At 43.8% G+C, this 18,883-nt stretch overlaps 1 protein-coding gene across 1 annotated transcript in view; it reads right to left on the reverse strand.

Annotated features, from left to right (window-relative positions):
- akap11 (A kinase (PRKA) anchor protein 11) overlaps positions 1 to 17,876 on the reverse strand; it is a 147,691-nt gene extending 129,815 nt beyond the window's left edge. Inside the window, exon 1 of the mRNA XM_041211492.1 lies at positions 17,186 to 17,876. The gene's annotated coding sequence lies outside the window, so the exon portion shown is untranslated. The remainder of the gene's footprint in view (positions 1 to 17,185) is intronic.
- Positions 17,877 to 18,883: the final 1,007 nt, after the last annotated feature.

Genomic DNA, 18,883 nt, shown 5'->3' on the forward strand with positions numbered 1-18,883 from the left:
AAGAATGAAGGGTGACCTTATTGAAACGTACAAGATTCTGAAGGGGCTTGACAGGGTAGATGTTTCCACTAGCGGACATTGTTACAGAATAAGGGGACAATCATTTAAAACAGAGGCGAAGAAATTTCTTCTCTCAGGAACTAGTGAATGTCTGGAATTCTCTACCCCAGAAGGTTGTGGAGGCTAGATCACTGAAAGTATTTAAAGTGGAAGTAGATAGATTTTTGAAATATTGGGGAGATGAGGGCCATGAGGAGCTGGCACAAAAGAGAAGTTGAGGCCTGGGACAGATCAGCCATGATCTTATTGAATGGCCGGGCAGGTTGAGGGGCTGTATGGCCTATTACTTCTCCTATTTCTTATGTTCTTATTAGCCAATCAGGGTGAGGCAGTGCCAGTCCCAGGAAGCCATTTTAGTCAGTGTTCTTTTGTAAAGAAAACCCTGGCACAGGGCAGGCAACATACCATGCGGGACTCTCGATCCTGCTTACAAAGGAAGCTGTCAATTCCCCTAATTATAGCATCCCCTACAACTACCACTTGTCTTTTTACTCCCCCCTCTTGAATGGCCTCCTGTGCCACGGTGCCGTGGTCAGCTGGCTCATCCTCCCTACAGCCCTGTTCCTCATCCACACAGAGAGCAAGTACCTCGTACCTGTTGGACAAAGTCAAGAGCTGAGGCTCCTCTGTTCCTGAACACAGGATCCCTCTAACCGCCTCACTTGCAGTCACACACTGCTGACCTCAACCACTGGTACTTAAACTACCGGGTGTGACCGCATCTTGAAACAAAGCATCCAGGTAACTCTCCCCCTCCCGGATGTGCCACAGCATCTGGAGCTCGGACTCCAGCTCATCAATTCTGAGCTGGAGTTCCTCCAGCAATCAACACTTGCTGCAGATGTGGTCCCTGCGGCTCGCAATGGGATCTGCCAGCTCCCACATCATACAGCTACAGCACATCACCTGCCCAGCCATCTTGACTTAGTTAATTAATTTATTAATTAACTTTGCAGTGTTTTTTTTTTCAAATTTGGTGCAGATTTCTTAACAACCAAACAGGTCACAGCTTTCCTGTGATGTCACTTTTTCAGTTTTGGCTTCAGTTACTCTGTGCCCTGATGTCACCGCTCTGGTGCTCCTCCCTCCGAGTCTGCTCCCAGGATTTACTCACCAATCAGCTGCTTTTTCTTTAAAATCTACTTTCAGAAGAGTATCCCTCATAGGTCTGGTGCACTCCTGAAGGCACTGCCTCTTCCTCTCTCTTTTTTTTTAGGTTTGAGGAGGAGGAAGGGATGGAAACACTGCAGCAATGTAATATTTGGGGCTATTCCGTTCTTTGACAGTGGGTCCTCTTCGATTCCCTCCTGAGTCTCGGTGGCTGCGGTGACTTCTCCCAGAATGCTTCAGTCACTTCTCACCAGCGCCCTCTGTTGGATGCTCTTCCTCCTGTTGAATGCAAGAGTCCTTCTCCTCGATTCCCTCCTGAGTCACGGTGGCTGTGGTGACTTCTCCCAGAATGCTTCAGTCACTTCTCACCAGTGCCCTCTGTTGGATGCAATCCAAATTGTTGCATTTGGACATGGACTGTTTCAGTATCTGAGGAGTCGCAAATGATGCTGAACATCCTGCAATTATCAGTGAACATCCTCACTTCTGACCTTATGATGGAAGGAAGGTCATTGATGAAGCAGCTGCAGATGGTTGGGCCTAGGACACTACCCTGAGGAACTCCTGCAGCACTGTCTTGGAACTGAGATGATTGACCTCCAACAGCCACAAACATCTTCCTTTGTGCTAGGTATGACCCCAACCAGCAGAGAGTTTTCCCTCCGATTCCCATTGACTCCAGTTTTGCTAGGGCTCCTTGATGCCACACTCAGTCAAATGTAGCCTTGACATCAAGGGCAGTCACTCTCATCTCACCTCGGAAGTTCAGCTCCTTTGTCCATGTTTGACCCAAGGTCAGGAGCTGAGTGGCCCTGGCGGAACCCAAACTGAGCATCAGTGAGCTATTGCTAAGCAAGTGCTGCTTGATAGCCCTGTTGATGACCCCTTCCATCACTTTACTGATGGTCGAGAGTAGGGGCAGTAATTGATTGTGTTGGATTTGTCCTGTTTTTTGTGTACAGGACATACCTGGGCAATTTTCCACATAGTCAGGTAGATGCCAGTGTTGTAGCTGTACTGGAACAGCTTGGCTAGGGGTGCGGCAAGTTCTGGAGCACAAGTCTTCAGTACTATTGACGGAATATTGTCAGGGCCCATAGCCTTTGCAGTATCCAGTGCCTTCAGCTGCTTCTTGATATCAAGTGGAGTGAAATGAATTGGCTGAAGACCTGTGATGCCGGGGATCCCCGGAGGAGCCCAAGATGGATCATCCACTCTGCACTTCTGGCTGAAGATTGTAGAAAATGTTTCAGCCTTATCTTTTGCACTGATGTACTGGGCTCCTCCATCATTAAGGATTGGGATATTTGTGGAGCCTCCTCCTCTGGTAAGTTGTTTAATTGTCAACCACCATTCACGAGTGGATGTGGCAGGGCTGCAGAGCTTAGACCTGATCCGTCAGCTGAGGGATTGTTTAGCTCTGTCTATCACTTGCTGCTTATGCTGCTTGGCACGCAAGTAGTCCTGTGTTATAGCTTCACCCGGTTGACACCTAATTTTTTAGTGTGCCTGGTGCTGCTCCTGGCATGCCCTCCTGCACTCTTCATTGAACTTGGGCTGATCCCCTGGGTTGATGGTAATGGTAGAGTGGGGGATATGCTAGGCCACGAGGTTACAGATTGTGTTTGAGTACAGTTCTGCTGCTGCTGATGGCCCACAGCGCCTCATGGATGCCGAGTCTTGAGTTGCTTGATCTGTTTGAAATCTATCCCATTTAGCACGGTGGTAGTGCCACACAATACAATGGAGGGTATCCTCAATGTAAACATGGGACTTCATCTCCACAACGACTGTGCGGTGGTCACTCCTACCAATACTGTCATGGACAGATGCACATGCGGCAGGCAGGTTAGTGAGGATGAGGTCAAGTATGTTTTTCCCTCTTGTTGGTTCCCTCACCACCTGCAGCAGACCCAGTCTAGCAGCTATGTCCTTTAGGACTCGGCCAGTAGTGGTGCTACTGAGCCAGTATTGGTGATGGACATTGAAGTCCCCACCCAGAGTACATTCTGCACTCTTGTCACCCTCAGTAATTCCTCCAAGTGGTGTTCATCATGGAGGAGCACTGATTCATCAGCCAAGGGAGGGCGGTACATGGTAATCAGCAGGAGGTTTCCTTGCCCATGTTTGACCTGATGCCATTTGTTTTCATGGGGTCCGGAGTCAATGTTGAGGACTCCCAGGGCAACCCCATCCCAACTGTATACCACTGTGCCACCACCTCTGCTGAGTCTGTCCTGCCGGTGGGAGAGGACATAGGGATGGTGATGGTGGTGTCTGGGACATTATCTGTTATGTATGATTCCATGAGGATGACTATGTCAGGCTGTTACTTGGCAAATCTGTGAGACAACTCTTAATTGGCACTAGCCTCCAGATGTTAGTAAGGAGAACTTTGCAGCATCGACAGGGCTGGGTTTGCTGTTGTCGTTTCCAGTGCTTAGGTTGATGCCAGGTGGTTCATTCTGAGGTTTGTAGTGGTTTAATACAACTGAGTGGTTGGCTAGGCCATTTCAGAGAACATTTAAGAGTCAACCACATTGCTCTGGATCTGGAATCACATGTAGACCAGACCAGGTGAGAATGGCAGATTAGTTTTTACAACAATTCCAGATTTTTATTGAATTCAAATTCCACCATCTGCCATGGTGGGATTCAAACCTGGGTCCCCAGAGCATTACCCTGAGTCTCTGGATTACTAGTCCAGTGACAATACCACAACGCTATCACCTTCCCCCTAATGGTGGTGTTGTGGTAATGTCACTGGCCTAGCAACCCAGAGGCCCAGGCTAATGCTCTGCAGATATGGGTTCAAATCTCACCAAGACAACTAGTGGAATTTGAATTCAATTAATAAATCTGGAATTGAAAGCATGCCTCAGTAATGGTGACCATGAAACAATCTTCAGTTGTTGTAAAAACCGATTTAGTTTGTGAATGTCCTTTAGGAAAGGAAATCTGTCACCCTTACCTGGTGTGAGCTATATGTGAATCCAGACCTATAACAATGTGGTTGACTCTTAACTGCCCACTGAAATGGCCAAGCAAGCCATTCAGTTCAAGGGAAATTCAAGTTCTGTTGAAGGGTCATGAGGACTCGAGGCATCAACTGTGCTCTCCTCTGCCAATGCTGCCAGACCTGCTGAGTTTTTCCAGGTATTTTTGTTTTGGATTTCCAGCATCCGCAGTTTTTTGCTTTTTGCTACAGAATGGATTTCATTAGCCTGCTACACAGTGCTACCATTTGGAATTTGGTATATAGCCGATTCCCCACATTGGTCTGCCACAGAGGGTTACCATAGAGAGCTTGATACATGGAGGATTCCTATTAATGATCTGCCACATAATGATTGGTCAGCTACCTAATGGATTCCTATGGTCTTTTGCATATTGAATTTTCTCTGAGGATCTGAAACATTGTAGATTCTCTTTGGTGTCTAACCTCCTCCATTGTAGATTCTCATTGGTCTCTAACCTCCTTCATTGTAAATTCTGATTGGTCTCTAACCTCCTCCTTATTCCTCTTTCCTTTATATTTGTGAGATGTTCCCATCACTTTATTCAAACAGAGTGAATCTAGAAGAAATGTATGTACAGAATTGTATCCCTCCTGCTAAGTATTACAGGATTGATGCCCGAATTTTATGTATTATTTGAGGCCAGTGCTAAGGAAGGAAATATGCTAGATAAATGGAAGCAAGAAATAAACAGACGCTGACAGAAAAATGGAAATCTAAGAAATTAGGCTTAAATTCTCATTCATTTGAATCAATCCTCATAGTTTCACTGATCTCCTTACGACAGGTTCTTAAATTGAAGTTACCAAATTGTCTACAAAACTGTTGCTGTATTTTTACTGACAAGGATCATGTATCTGTTTCCCTAGATGGCCAGAAACCACATTACGTCTCTGGAAGTATGCCTTCACTGATGAGTAGAGACAGTTCAGGAGAATTCTTCCCCAGAGTGGACAGAAGGGACATGTCTCTATAGTTCCCACAAATTGACTTATCACCTTTCTTGAAAAGTGATACAATGATTGCATTGTGAAGTAGGGAGGTAGAAACTCATCTTCAGATTTTTGCAAGAAGGTCTGAGAGTTTGAGTGAGAGTTTATAGATCGCTGCAGGAATGTTGTTTGGACCACATGCCTTGTTATTCTTCATCTGTTTGGAAAATTGATTGTATCTCAGCCAGAGTTGGCAATGTACCCAAATTTCATCTCTCAAGCTGTTGAGGAATTGTTTTGATGGTTTTGGCTGAAATTGTTGACTCCTGATTGAGAAGGTTCTTTTAGTGCTCCTTCCAATGTTCTTGGATAGCTGTATGCTTTTGAGAAGAATATTGCTGCCTTTAGCTCTGAGGAGGGGAGGGGAAGGACTGTTCGTTTTTGGTCTACATATGGTCTTGGTGGCCTGGAAGAAGCTGTGTCTGTAGTGCAGGTCTGTGTAGTGTTGGATTTCATTGGCCTTCTCTACCCAACACATACTCTTGATGACATGCATCATTCTCTGAGCTTCAGATTTGAGCGGTAGGCATTCTTCTCGTTTATGCTGTGATATGGGATGATTTTGACATGTAATGAAGACTTGGTGGTTCATTTTGCAAGTTTCATTATCATTCTTGTCGAACAGTCTTGGTGCCTGCGAGGTTCAAACCCATTGATCTGGGTGTGTGTCTCTTGGATCACAGATTTGATATTGCCTCAAAGCTCTTACACACTGGCATCATTGGAGCCTGTGAGAGCAAGACAGGAAGAAAGTTACATCTGAAATTGTTCTTGTTTTTATATTCTGGAGAATGTTGGTGTTAAATTTTGTCCTGGATTTCTTGGTAGGTCTGTGTTGTTTGGGGGCCAGGTGTACACTTATGGTGGACCATATGAGTCTGTGGTCTGTCCAGCAGTCATTTACACTCCGAATGGCTCAGCTGATGGGCACATCCTTCCTGTCCCAGGCTTGGATATTGACATAGTCCAGAATTGTGAATGCTTGGGTTGGAGATGTTTCTACCTTGCCTTGGATTTATCTGACAAAAGTGTTTGTGTGATGGTGATGGTTAGCCCATGTTCAACGCACTTCATGAGGTGGAGGAGACCATTTGCAATTGATTTCCCCATGCCTTCTTTCCCAATAATGCTCTTCCAGATTATGTAGTTGTGACCAACTCTGGCATTAAAATCTTCCAGTACAATTTATTTGTCACATTCTGGGATGGCTGCCAGTACAGAATCCAAATCTATATCAGAGATCTCTTTGGTTTTGTTAGTAACATCAAGTGTTGGAGCCTAACCACTGATGATTGTGGCTTCTTGGTTGTCACTAAACTGAAGAAGCAAGATCATGAGACTTTTGTTAATGCCAATTAGAAGTTCTGCAAGTATATCTATGATTCTGTTTTTGATGGTGAACCCAACTCCATGGATACAATGATCCTGCTTTGGTTTCCCCTTCCAGAAGAAAGTGTATCCTCCTCTTTCATCTCTAAACTGGCCTTCTTTAGGGAGTCGGGTTTCACTGAGATGATCACAGCGATGTTATATCTTGTAACCTCTCAAGCAACCATTGCGTTTCTCCTTTCAGGATGCTCAGTGTTTCAATTGTTCATATAAGTGCAATCATTCCAGCTATAGAATGCACTTGATTGCTTGTTTATTGTCAATTCCTCCAGGGTTTCAACCATGAACATGCAAAATCAGCTCATCCACATGCCAAATGACTTCCAAAGCAGGTCCTCTTTGCACAACAAAAGGTGGCACCCGATCTCAAGGAGAGAGAAAATGGTTAAAGGACACTCAGAATTACAGAATCACACAGTGCAGAAGAGGCCCTTCAGCCCATCGAGTCTGCACAGACACATGAGAATCACCTGACCTACCTACCTAATCCCATTTACCAGCACTTGGCCCATAGCCTTGAATGTTATGACATGCCAAATGCTCATCCAGGTACTTTTTAAAGGATGTGAGGCAACCCGCCTCCACCACCCTCCTAGGCAGCGCATTCCAGACCATCACCACCCTCTGGGTGAAAAGGTTTTTCCTCACATCCCCCCTAAACCTCCTGCCCCTCACCTTGAACTTATGTCTCCCCTTATGACTGACCCTTCAACTAAGGGGAACAGCTGCTCCCTATCCACCTTGTCCATGCGCCTCATAATCTTGTACACCTCGATCAGGTCGCCCCTCGGTCTTCTCTGCTCCAAAGAAAACAACCCAGGTCTGTCCAACCTCTCTTCATAATTTAAATGTTTCATCCCAGGCAACATTCTGGTGAATCTCCTCTGCACCCCCTCCAGTGCAATCACATCCTTCCTATAATGTGGCGACCAGAACTGCACACAGTACTCCAGCTGTGGCCTCACCAAGGTTCTACACAATCCAACATGACCTCCCTACTTTTGTAATCTATGCCTCGATTGATAAAGGCAAGTGTCCCATGTGCCTTTTTCACTAACCCACTAACGTGCCCCTCCGCCTTCAGAGATCTATGGACACACACGCCAAGGCCCCTTTGTTCCTTAGAACTTCCTAGTGTCATGCCATTCATTGAATACTTCCTTGTCAAATTACTCCTTCCAAAGTGTATCACCTCACACTTTTCAGGGTTAAATTCCATCTGCCACTTATCTGCCCATTTGACCATCCCGTCCATATCTTCCTGTAGCCCAAGACACTCAATGTCACTGTTAACCAGCCGGTCAATCTTTGTGTCATCTGCAAACTTACTAATCCTACCCCCCCACATAGTCATCTATGTAGTTTATATAAATGACGAATAATAGGGGACCCAGCACAGATCCCTGTGGTATGCCACTGAACACTGGCTTCCACTCACTAAAGCATCCTTCTGTCATCACCCTCTGTCTCCTACAACTAAGCCAATTTTGAATCCAACTTATCAAATTACCCTGTATCCCAAGTGCCTTTGCCTTCTTTATAAGTCTCCCATGTGGGACCTTGTCAAAGTCTTTGCTGAAATCCATATAAACTACATCAACCACACTACCCTCATCTACACACCTGGTCACCTCATCAAAAAATTCAATTAAATTTGTTAGGCATGATCTCCCTCTGACAAAGCCATGCTGACTATCCTTGATCAAACCTTGCCTTTCCAAGCAGAAATAGATTCTCTCCTTCAGAACTTGCTCCAATAGTTTCCCTACCACTGATGTGAGACTCACTGGCCTGTCATTCCCTGGCTTATCTCTACAACCCTTCTTAAATAGCGGAACCACATTAGCTGTTCTCCAGTCCTCTGGCACCTCCCCTGTGGCCAGAGAGGAATTAAAAATCTGGGTCAGAGCCCCTCCTCCCTTGTCTCCCTCAGCAGTCTGGGACACAAATCATCCGGACCTGGAGATTTTTCCACTTTTAAGCCTGCCAACACCTTGTCACTCCCTATATCAATTTGCTTAAGAACCTGGCAGTCTCTCCCCCCGAGTTTGATACCTTCATCCTCATTCCATTGGGTGAAGACGGATGTGAAGTATTCATTCTACACTCTAGTGATGTCTACTATATATCTATACTATTTGCTTGAACTATTTACTCCCTGTGGTAGTGAGTTCCCCACTCTCTGGGTAAAGAAGTTTCTTCTGAATTGCCTGTTGGGTTTCTTGGTGACTGTGATACATTGATGTCTTCTAGTTTTGCTCTTTCAAACAAGTAGAAATATTGGGCAGAACAATACAGGGGGTGCAGTTGGCAGGCCCTCTCCACCCCGGAAACATTGGCATGGAGCCAACATGCTCCATGCTGACCCGCCCTGCAACAATAAAGCACTGCGGGTGGACTAATGAGGGCTGAGTGGGAACTCAGCCCTTCATTTAGGAGGAAGTCCCACCCTCTGGAACTGCCAGCTAATCAGATTGGCCATTGGCTCCATCAGTCCCAGCAACACCAGGAAGGCGTCAGTGGCAGCTGTCTGGACTGCTGGTGAAGAAAGGACCCCAAGACCTTGGATCCCGAAGCATGCAAGTGTGGGGTCTTGGGCTGGGAGGGTTTGGGTAGTTTAGGGAAAGGGGTGAGGGCGGGCAGAGGGGGTGGGTTTAAGGGAGGAAGCGGGTAGGAAGGAAGGAGGGAATTCAACGCAAGGACGCTGCTCCGCAATCGGCAAAGGGCAGCTCCCGAAGAGTGACTACCCCCTCCTTCCTTCCTGCTCTAAGTATTTGAGTGAAAAAATTGGGCTTCCTGCTCCCACCCTGATGCCCGTACCATATGTTTTATAGTGTGGGCAGTATATTATCAGGGTCAAATGTGTTGATATTAAGCCTAATTGACCCTTGATTATTCATTTAAATATGGTGGTTGGGCTGCTGATTTTGGCACTGCCTGCATTCCGCCACCCCCCGTATCATGGGGCTGAGCTTGGGGTGGGCAAGAAGGTGTGGGATGAGTGCCCGCCAGGTCACTCAACAGCCTTCTTTTTTCAAGAAACCCAGCTTGTCATGATGCGTATCTTCCCTGATTCATATAACCTCAGCTCTGGCACCATCCTTGTGAATCTGTTTTGGACACTTTTCATTTCCGCCATATCCTTTTTATAACATGGCAACCAGGACAGTACACAGTACTCTGAGGTGATATAATCAGGTTCAATACAAGTTCACCATAACTTCTCTACTTTTTATTCCTATCCCTCCAGAAATAAATCTTTGATCTTGGTTTGCTCTTTGTACAACCTTACTGACCTATGTCACAACTTTTACTGATTTGTGTATTTGTACTCTCAGACCCCTTTGCTCCTCTTCCCCATTTAGATTCTTATTTTCCAAGTACTATGTGATCTCCTTACTTTTTGCTAAGGAAAGTAACACTTCTGCTATCTATGCTGAAATGCATTTGCCAACTATATGCAGATTCTGCAAAGTTATTAATGTCTTGTAATTTGTTGCAGTCTTCCTCGGTTGCAGCAGCACATAGATCAGTGAGCAGAATGGGCAGACAAGTGGCAGATGGAATTTAATACAGAGATGTGTGAGGCGATGCACTTTGCGAGAAGAAATAGGGAGAAACAACATAGACTAAATGGCACAAATCTAAAAAGAACACAGGGACAGAAAGATCTGGGAGTTCATGTGCATCAATCTTTGAAGGTGGCAGGACACACAGAGTGCAGTTAGCAAAGCATATGGGATCTTGGGCTTCATAAATAGAGGCATTGAGTACAAAAGCAGGTAGGTTATGCTGAATCTTTATAAAGCTCTGGTTAGGCCCCAACTAGAGTTTTTTGCCCAGTTCTGGTTACCACACTTTAGGAACGACAGGGGGTGGTGGTTGCAGAGATAATCAATGTTTTCAAAAGGAAATCAGATGAGCACTTAAGGGAAATAAACTTAAAGGATTATACATGTAGAGAGGGTAATGGGACTAATTGGATTGCTTTTCAGAGAGATGGTTATTCGTTACGGACAAGAAGGCAAGGTGGATTGAATTATTACTACTGTTCCGCACTTCTGTATGTGACAGAGGTAGTTTTAATTTCTAATTTAATTTGCTTCCCTTAGTATCCTTTCCCTTGTCAAAATGGGTCGAGTGTGTTTCCCAAACCCCAGTTTCTGAGGTCCAATGTTAACAATAACCCCACAGCAAATTCATTAAGGTGAAACCAAACTAGGATTTATTAACACATCTAAAACCCGAGGGATGGATCGTGACACATTCACACTCATGAGCAGACAAGGTAGAAAGGCAAAGAAAGGGAAAGAAGTTACAAATTGCATGTTACTTTAAAAAAAATCAAAAGGTATCGGCACTAATTCACGTGAGTAGAGTCCAGCAAGTCCATGTCCAATGAAGGTTCTTCCAGGTGGCTTTGTCAGGCAGAATTTCTGGTCTTTGTCCTAGGAATTCAGTTGAGGCAGTTGAAGATGCAGCAAAGCATTCCTGTATTCTGAGAATTAGATCATTCTGTTGGTGAAATACAGGGTTCTTTCTGGAGATCTGACTTTGAAGGAGATGGAGGTCAGAGACAGGCTGCTGCCTGGAGTCCGGTTTTCTCTTCTGAGGTTAAACCACATTTGAAGACAGAATCCAAAAGCTGTAGAATGAAAGCAATTCAAACAGCTCAAGTCTCGGTCATGTGACAGGGTGGTTTTGGGTCGAGCCATACAACTGACAATGTACTTGGGACCTTCATGAAAGCCTATTGTATTTTGAGCAGCCAACTGTGGAGCCATTAGCACAACGTTGGAGATGAGGAGTCACAATATTTCTGCCTTTGTCCAGAGCTGGCTGGTGCAGATGTCTTGTCAACTAGTCCTTTGTGTTGGCTTGGCTGGAATGTTCAGACAAGCAAAGGGAGTGTCACATTCCAGGTGGATGGTAATTTGGCCTATGTCCATTGGAACGGCTTAGAATCTTCCAGAACTACCAGCAAGTGACCATTTTATCAGCCCAGCAATTATCCAGTTTTATGAGAAAACATAGGCCAGGATTTTAAGCTTGGGGTGTGGGGGTGTGCCTGACATGCACAAGCGTGAAATAGCACCTGATGACATTGGATGAGCGGCCCGTTATTTCACACGATATTTCGGTTGGCGGGTGTGCACAGGAGTCAGCAGTGCGTCCACTGACAATTAAGAGGGCTGTTAAGCCCATTAATTAATTAAATTGAATTTTTCCCTGCCTGTCCAACTTTACGGTTGGCAGGCGGACAAATAGGCCAAGCGGCCTTTGCATTTTTTGTGCTACCTCATCCAAGGACGAGATGAGGTTTGGACCGGTGATTAAAAAAAGTAGAAACTTTTAAAACTCATTTTTAACATGTCCCAGCTCATGTGACAGAGTCACACCAGGGGACATGTTTTCCTTATTTTTCAACTCTTCATTTGAAATGTTAAAAATCTTCATCTCCCTGATGCAGCTCTGAGCCTTCAGGGAGCTTTCACCGAGCTCGCGCACACTTCAGCGCTCGCGCTCCTCCCGCCCCACCCCCGGCAGCGCTGAGGCTCTGCGCATGCCTCTCACGCCGGCTGGCCGTTAGCCACCGTGAAATCGCGGTGGGGGCAGTCGGTTTTCACGGCCACACCTGCGCGACAAGGTAAAAATCCTGCTCATAATTTAAACAAGAGAGTACAGAAGGGAAACAAATTTTTAAAAATCTTTTTTCTTCATGCCAATATTATTATTGTGTTTTTTACTCACTTCCCTAATTTGTCTGTATATTTTTCCTCCATATCCCTTCCATTATTAGGTGGTCTGTAAACAACCCCTATTACAGAGAGGACACTTTCTCCTTGCTAATAGGACGGGTGTCTGTGGGACCTCCTTCTCAACCATTCCTAAATTCTCTTTGGGTGTGACTGTTCGGGATAAACTATCCAGACAGAGATTCCTCCCTCTCCCTTATGTTTCAGAGCGTCCCTAGCTCAACGATTCGGAGACGGACTGACTAAAGCAAGAGATGTTTCCTGCAGATGTGGAAACCTGGGACAGTCTCGCTATCCACAAACTGCCACATAACCACATTCCAGACATGTGACCTGTCCTGCCATATCTCGTTTGTTTTATTTCCATTTCTATTGATAGCCTGAATTAAAATGAGGTAAGCAGCTTTCGTTTCTTTTTTTAAAAAAATGACTTAGCATTCCCCTACCCGATTTATTCATCCATAGAGCTCTTCCTCCTTTCTCATTGTGAAGTCAGACAAGAACTGAGAATCCACATCTCTCTGAGGTAAACAATTCATAATCCTTTGTGTGAAGAAATTTCTCTTCAGCTCAGTCCTAAATGGACCCCTTATCCTGAGGCTTTGACTCCTAGATCCAGAGTCTCTAACCAAGGGATACAAACTGATGGAGTCACATTTCAAAATGGACTAGTTTTCAAATGTTGGAAAATATAGCCCTTCTTTAATAAACTGTATTTTCTGTTCATTCTGTATTTTACTGTAACCATTTCATGGTCTTGGGATAATTCTGGCCATTCAGTTGAGTTGCGGCAGCACTTACATAATGTACTGTATCAGAGAACCACCAAGAAAATGAACCATTTCTAGAATAAAACCTTAAACACCTAGGGCCTTTGTGATGTGATGACCTTCAGTTCTGCCACATTTTTCCCTGTGAGAAATGGCAGGATACGGGAGAAAAGCAGACATACACATTTTTTAAAAACTTGCATTCCTTCCAAATGCCACAATAGATATGTGTGGGGTGTTTGGAGGGAGGGAGGGGTGGTAAGGGTTGGCACAAAGAAATAGAAGAACCAGGAAGGAGGGCAAAAGACAGAGAGTGACACCAATGGGAAAGTTTTGGCTTGTCCAATCTTGAACAAAATGGGTGAAGGTGTGGCAGGGATTGGTGTCTAGACACCACTGTAGGTGAGGTGCTGGACACCAGGGAAGTGGTGGGGGCGAACTACTGGGCAGGGGACCTAGACACCATTGGGAGAAGGATTCACTACGTTCTCACTGGAAAAACTAATCCTGTTTTTATTAGGAGATACAAATTCCGTTTTCAATAGTTTATAAAGACTCTTGTTTAAATAGATGTTATTGTAAAATAGACACCATTGTAAAATAGATTCCGTTTTTCCCCACCTCCAACTCATTGACAAATATTGTGTGTCAATACTCAGTAAATTTAAATCAACAAAATTGAGAAGTGAATTTAAGTTAAAGGAAGCGGTGTGTTTATTTGAGCAAGACTCCCATGAGAATAAGAAATCTGATGGGCATTAGATATTAATATAAATGAACATGCAGTTGAACAGTGAATGCATTTGGATTTATTGAGTATTTCAGCATGTTAGGAAGATCTTAACAGACTGCCTTTCTCTAAGGCAGCTCAATGTACAACAAAAATGAACCACCAAATCCAGCAATATACAAAAATACACATCTGAGTAACTTCCTAAACAATAAATATTCAACCATGCATTTAAACAGAAAAGGCACAGAAAACAAATTCCATTCTAGTAGTCATAAAATTACCAACTACATAAATAAATCACCCAAATATCTATAAGTAAATGTAACATTATATTCAAAGGGTGAAAACACATAAAACATCCTTTTTCCCAAACAGTATGCAATAAATACTCCATATTTTGTTTATTAAAAATAAAACTGTGCTGTTGTAAACATTATGTAAACAAACACGTTTCACTTTTGCCTTATCTTTATCAGAGTATGTAAAGACAAATCTTGCCTATGAGTTGATTTCTAAATGACACTGGAAGGGTATGGGCAGTTTAAAGCTATAATCATTTCTGAAGCAAAATTAGTCCTAAAATTTGGTATAACAGACTGTTCAATATCTGATTTTGATATGTAAGGAGGGAAATCAGAAAATCAAAGCACAGCAAGAAGCTAAGTGTGGCAATCAGGATATAGATGGTATACAATTCACACAAAAGATTTATCTTGGTCACCAGCCTTCTGATCCATGTGGAATCCCATCACGTCTTTAAGAGCCTGCAAACCAGGCTTCAAAGCAATTCACACGGGTAGCCATCTGCTTGCTCGGATATGGTATGTACACTTTCTCCTGTAAAGGGCATTGCCAGTTTGGATAGTTGGTGCAGGAAGGTAGCACTAAGGCAAAGCAACGTCAGGAAATGTTTCATAAAGGTGATAATGCGAGAATTCTATAAAGTTTGCATAATGTTCCCATCAGTAGTAAATTAAAATGCTTGGTAGAACGGGCAAGAACAGAAAGTACAGGCTAGTCATATTACAACTTGTCCAGATCATTTTTTATACATCTGTTTCCATGTTTTGTGTCAACATCACAGCCTCACGTGCTGTTTCTTCTTTGCCGTGTCTTTTGACATTTAGGATTGCAGAGGTGCCTCTTTAAAAATTCTATTGCCACCATTTCATGACTCACCACCCAACAAGATTAGAAAAAACATTGTTCAGTAATGTATAAAACAGCCTTCTCACAAGGTGAGGCGTGGAAGTGTAGGGCTGCTTTTGCTGCAGAAGTAAGCAATGATTTAGCAAGTAAACACCAAGATAGTTTATAAACTTGATTTAAGGGCAACCATAAATAGAAATAGAAAACTGTTTGTCTTAGAAAATAGCTAAGTTACAATTTGTTACATTAACTACCACAAATACCAGCACAACTTCAATACGTTTACAAATATCAAACTGGACTGCACTATGGATAATCCAAACTGTATAAAATACATCCCAGGCAGGAGAATAATACTCGAGGTACAATTACAGATATGTGTGGTCATTACAGTGTTAAACTGTATTAGTGCAACGTAGCCCATTAAAGATCATAAGCAAAACTTTTGACTTTACATGCACATTTTGTTTGTAAACGCACTGTGAAAATTAGTGTCAATTATTTGCCACTAGATGTTGCACTTAAGACACAACTCAAGAGATGGCTGGCCACGAGGGGGAAAAAAATCATCAATGCCCTTCTGAATGTCTACAAACATGTTTGTTCCCAGTGCATTATAAACTCCTCATGACAAAGCCTTGTCGGTCATTATTCCTACAGTGCAGCATTTTGTTTAGTCCCCAGTTCTCATTCTTTGTAGCAGTGTCTTGGCACCCTACAAGGGGAGTGGCTTCTAATTACTGTAAAAGTACTTAAAGGATCACATGATTGTTGCAGTTAATTTCTCTCTGAGGAAGCAAAAAAGTTGCTACTGTGTCCCTTAAGAACCAGGTAAAAATTGTTTTAATGATAAGGCTTCATTCTTCAAAGTGACTGCATAGAAGAGTAAAAAAAAATTGCAGTTCATTGGTGTGGATAAGTGCAATTTTGACTCAATTTTATTTTAGATACAGTTTCACCACTTGCTGTTCAGTATGAAGATTTAGTGCAGACATCTGATTCTGCTGCCAAAGTAAAGCTAGGTATAAAAGCAATTTGTCCTGCTTGCTCTAGGGAGCTGGTCCAGAAGGATCTGGTACCCAAACATTCAAATGCCCTCAAGTCACATTTAGCAATGTGGGACTTCTTGGAGTGAAAGTTGTTCACATAGCTCCGTTTTATGATATCAATGAAGAATGCTGTGGGCTACGTAGCTCAGGACCCACAGCACCACCTGATCCCGGCAATACAACATCGCAGTGCTTTGCAAACTAATTTCTCCCCAACTGCCTTCATATGGACTCGAAATGTTAACTGTCTTTCTCTCCACAGATGCTGTCAGACCTGCTGAGCTTTTCCAGCAGTTTTTGTTTTTGTTTCAGATTTCCAGCATCCGCAGTATTTTGCTTTTGCCTTTATTTTTACTCTCCACAAACTTCAACACACAATCTAACACACTCAGCGCAGGACTGAGTGAGCCCTGCACTGGTTGAGGTGCTGTCTTTCAGGTGAAACATTAAATCGAGCATCTCCTAAATAGATGCTAAAGATCCCCTTCACTTATTTTGAGGAGCAGGGGAGTTCTCATCTGTCTCCATGGTCAACATTTAACTTCCAATCAACATCATTAAAACAGATTAGACCAGATTTTCTGGTCTCCGGATAGTCAGAGACCTGACGTACGCCCACAAGAAGCACTTCGGGGCCCCACAGACATACTGACTCCATGGGAATTGGCCCGGAATTTTGTACTTCCGATAGGTAATTCCCCTGCACCCTGGGACGCTCTGAAATATCTCTGACTCTAAGTTCAAATCAGAGATTTTAGATGGTTCCGACTTACCTGAATATTTACCCAGGAAATGTTAGATAGCAAAATCCTTGTCTAACTCCTGGGTAACTACACAGTTGATTCCTCCCCACACTCTCCGCACCGCCCCCCCCCCCCCCCCCCCCCCCCCCCGCCCCCACCATGACCCCTGACCCAACTTGACTAGCCCCCAACACTTGATCCCTAACCAAGCCTGACAACCTCTCCCAACCCAACCTGACTAACCCCGGACTCACCTACCTATTCACCCCCTCTACCCACCTCATGCACCTGTCACCCTACCCACCTGCCACCCTATCTACTTACCTCATCCACCCTACTGACTTACACACCAATATATTCGCCCATGCGCTCATTCAGTAATACACTGAAAAACTGTTTAAATGCCCCAAAGCTTACCAGAATACGGCAGCTGGTGCCATGAAAAGGGGCAAGGGCTGTCTTCCCCGACAATCCAGCGCTACGAGGAAGCAGGTTAATGGAAGACCACTGTGCATTTCTGAAGACCAGGCCAGAAATACGGAGCAGAGTTGCGCTGGAGAAAAGTAGGAGTGGAGCAGTAATCCGGTAATCCGCTGCTCCTCAGAAGATTCAGGCCATTATTTGGACATTTTCACATTGCTGTTTGTGGGATCTTGCTGTGCCAAAATTGTCTACCATGTTTTCTACGTTACAACAGCGACTACACATTAAGAAGTACTCCATTGGCTGTGAAGTGCTTTAAGACTTCCTGGGAACAAAACGGTGGTGATTTTTTTTTTCTTTCTCATGTACACCCCAAGATAGAAACCTCTGGGCTATCTTACTATACAGACACTTAACACTCACGTACCAAGCTCCTCCCTGCTGTTAAATGGATGCATCAACCCATTTCTTTAAAATGGATCAACAACTTTGTTAGAAAAGCAGAATGAATGTGTAGCACACACAGGGACTTTCCCACTTTATCTCATGCCATCATCCTCCACAACAGTGTAAACACTGGGATAACTACTACATACATTCACACATGGACATATACAGACACACACATATACAGACACACACAAACACACAGATGGACACACATACACACACATATACACAAGCACACACACACATGGATACACACACAGATGGACACAGACATGCACAAATACACAGGCACACACATACATACACACATAGACGGACACACAGACACACATGCACACAGATACATACACATAGACACACATGCACACATACATACAGTCACAAACATACACACACAGACACACATACATACACACACATACATACATATATACACACACACATATATACACACACAAACAAAAAATACACACAAATATACACACAGGCACACACACACAAATATACACACACTGACAAACACACGCATATACAGGCACACACACATGTACAGACACACATGCACTCACATGTACACGCAGACATACGCATGTATACACACAAACACACACATTAATGGTCAAGAGTTTCACAGCAGATTCTACCAGTCAACAATGCTGAGGAAAAGCAGAGATCAGCCATTCAGAATCTTACAGCACAGAGGGAGGTAAATCAGCCCATCATATCTGTGACAGCTCTTTGTGAATGAGGGATCCAATTAGTTCCATAGCTTGTTCTTTTCCAACAGCCCTGCAAATGTTTCCTTTTTAGCTACATATCTGATCCCTGTTTAAAAGTTCCTACTGAATCTGTTTTCTGTTTCCAGTATCCTTTCAGGCGGTGCATTCCAGACCAGAACAACACACTAAGTTTTTTTTTTAAATCCTCATTTCTCCCCTGTTTTTTGCCCCATATCTTCAATCTGTGCCAACTGATCATCCTCTCACTGGAAACAGTTTCTTCCAATTTAACCTATCAAAATCCCAGATAATTTTTAACACCTCGAATAAATCTGCTCAAACTAGACTAATCCCGGCATTGCCAATTTCCCTCAGGAACTGAAATCCCTCATCCCAGCTACCATTGTAGCAAATCTCCTGTGCAATCTCTCCAAAGCTGTTTCATCTTCCTAAAGTGTGCAGTCCAGAAATGGACATAATATACCACTGGGGCCTAATTAATGATTTATGTAGGTTAGGTGTA

The sequence above is a fragment of the Carcharodon carcharias genome, chromosome 18, assembly GCF_017639515.1.
Source record: "Carcharodon carcharias isolate sCarCar2 chromosome 18, sCarCar2.pri, whole genome shotgun sequence".
Lineage (NCBI taxonomy): Eukaryota > Metazoa > Chordata > Chondrichthyes > Lamniformes > Lamnidae > Carcharodon > Carcharodon carcharias.